The sequence below is a fragment of the Oncorhynchus gorbuscha genome, unplaced genomic scaffold (assembly GCF_021184085.1).
Source record: "Oncorhynchus gorbuscha isolate QuinsamMale2020 ecotype Even-year unplaced genomic scaffold, OgorEven_v1.0 Un_scaffold_1598, whole genome shotgun sequence".
Taxonomy (NCBI): domain Eukaryota; kingdom Metazoa; phylum Chordata; class Actinopteri; order Salmoniformes; family Salmonidae; genus Oncorhynchus; species Oncorhynchus gorbuscha.
The window spans coordinates 9,546-12,500 of record NW_025746331.1 but is presented as its reverse complement, the minus strand read 5'-3'; the positions used below and the strand labels follow the sequence as shown (position 1 = coordinate 12,500).

The 2,955-nt window shown below is 40.0% G+C and overlaps 1 pseudogene; it reads right to left on the bottom strand.

The window, feature by feature from the left end:
* The window catches only part of LOC124023339, a 33,479-nt pseudogene extending 32,198 nt beyond the window's left edge, over positions 1-1,281 (bottom strand).
* Between the last annotated feature and the right edge of the window lie 1,674 nt (positions 1,282-2,955).

Sequence of the window (2,955 nt, the reverse complement as noted above, 5' to 3'; positions counted from 1 at the left end):
CGTTTCTGACTGTTTAATCAGTATATAGCTGTTTCTGACTGTTTAATCAGTTTCTGTTATGCCAGCGTTTCTGTTAGCAACGTTTCTGTTAGCCACGTTTCTGTTAGCCACGTTTCTGTTTCTGTTAGCCACGTTTCTGTTAGCCACGTTTCGTTTCTGTTAGGTTAGCCACGCTTCTGTTAGGTTAGCCACGCTTCTGTTAGGTTAGCCACGCTTCTGTTAGGTTAGCCACGCTTCTGTTAGCCACGTTTCTGTTTGGTTAGCCACGTTTCTGTTTGGTTAGCCACGTTTCTGTTAGGTTAGCCACGTTTCTGTTAGGTTAGCCACGTTTCTGTTAGGTTAGCCACGTTTCTGTTAGCCACGTTTCTGTTTGGTTAGCCACGTTTCTGTTAGCCACGTTTCTGTTTGGTTAGCAACGTTTCTGTTAGGTTAGCCACGTTTCTGTTAGGTTAGCCACGTTTCTGTTAGGTTAGCCACGTTTCTGTTAGGTTAGCCACGTTTCTGTTAGCCACGTTTCTGTTTGGTTAGCCACGTTTCTGTTTGGTTAGCCACGTTTCTGTTTGGTTAGCCACGTTTCTGTTTGGTTAGCCACGTTTCTGTTTGGTTAGCCACGTTTCTGTTAGCCACGTTTCTGTTAGCCACGTTTCTGTTTGGTTAGCCACGTTTCTGTTTGGTTAGCCACGTTTCTGTAGCAATAATGTGATTGCAGAGTTGCAAAATTGATGCAAATAACAAAAGACGTTATTCTGCCATGTATTTACATTACATTTACATTTAAGTCATTTAGCAGACGCTCTTATCCAGAGCCATAGACTACTGTGTAGTTCCCATTTAACTCTATCGGAGATAGCATTAGCATCATGTAGCCATAGACTACTGTGTAGTTCCCATTTAACTCTATCGGAGATAGCATTAGCATCATGTAGCCATAGACTACTGTGTAGTTCCCATTTAACTCTATCGGAGATAGCATTAGCATCATGTAGCCATAGACTACTGTGTAGTTCCCATTTAATTCTATCAGAGTTAGCATTAGCATCATGTAGCCATAGACTACTGTGTAGTTCCCATTTAACTCTATCGGAAGAAGGTTAGCATCATGTTGCTAACGGCTACAAGAAGTGTGCCTTCACCAGGTTGTCTAACTAACTAACTAACTAACTAACTAACTAACTAACTAACTAACTAACTAACTAACTCACGCACACACACACCCCCAACACACACACACACACACACACACACACACACACACCTGTTTCAGAAAGCTGAAATACCCATCATAGTGGAGGACATTAGTCATCACTGATCACTGATGAATTCTGTTCATGTATTATGATTCACTTGATTCCCTCCCAAGTTCCCTACATCTAGTTGATTCACTACATCTAGTTGATTCCCTACATCTAGTTGATTCCCTACATCTAGTTGATTCCCTACATCTAGTTGATTCCCTCCATCTAGTTGATTCCCTACATCTAGTTGATTCCCTACATCTAGTTGATTCCCTACATCTAGTTGATTCCCTACATCTAGTTGATTCCCTACATCTAGTTGATTCCCTACATCTAGTTGATTCCCTACATCTAGTTGATTCCCTACATCTAGTTGATTCCCTACATCTAGTTGATTCACTACATCTAGTTGATTCCCTACATCTAGTTGATTCCCTACATCTAGTTGATTCCCTCCCAAGTTCCCTACATCTAGTTGATTCCCTACATCTAGTTGATTCCCTACATCTAGTTGATTCCCTACATCTAGTTGATTCCCTACATCTAGTTGATTCCCTACATCTAGTTGATTCCCTACATCTAGTTGATTCCTTCCCAAGTTCCCTACATCTAGTTGATTCCCTCCATCTAGTTGATTCCCTCCCAAGTTCCCTACATCTAGTTGATTCCCTACATCTAGTTGATTCCCTACATCTAGTTGATTCCCTACATCTAGTTGATTCCCTACATCTAGTTGATTCCCTACATCTAGTTGATTCCCTACATCTAGTTGATTCCCTACATCTAGTTGATTCCCTACATCTAGTTGATTCCCTACATCTAGTTGATTCCCTACATCTAGTTGATTCCTACATCTAGTTGATTCCCTACATCTAGTTGATTCCTACATCTAGTTGATTCCCTACATCTAGTTGATTCCCTACATCTAGTTGATTCCCTACATCTAGTTGATTCCCTACATCTAGTTGATTCACTACATCTAGTTGATTCACTACATCTAGTTGATTCACTACATCTAGTTGATTCACTACATCTAGTTGATTCACTACATCTAGTTGATTCCCTACATCTAGTTGATTCATCTCTAGTTGATTCCCTACATCTAGTTGATTCCTATCTAGTTGATTCCCTCCCAAGTTCACTACATCTAGTTGATTCCTACATCTAGTTGATTCACTACATCTAGTTGATTCCCTACATCTAGTTGATTCACTACATCTAGTTGATTCCTACATCTAGTTGATTCACTACATCTAGTTGATTCCCTACATCTAGTTGATTCCCTACATCTAGTTGATTCCCTCCCAAGTTCACTACATCTAGTTGATTCACTACATCTAGTTGATTCCTACATCTAGTTGATTCCCTACATCTAGTTGATTCCCTACATCTAGTTGATTCCCAAGTTCACTACATCTAGTTGATTCCCTACATCTAGTTGATTCCTACATCTAGTTGATTCCCCAAGTTCACTACATCTAGTTGATTCACTACATCTAGTTGATTCACTACATCTAGTTGATTCCCTACATCTAGTTGATTCCCTACATCTAGTTGATTCACTACATCTAGTTGATTCACTACATCTAGTTGATTCCCTACATCTAGTTGATTCCTTCCCAAGTTCACTACATCTAGTTGATTCCCTACATCTAGTTGATTCCCTACATCTAGTTGATTCCCTACATCTAGTTGATTCCCTACATCTAGTTGATTCCCT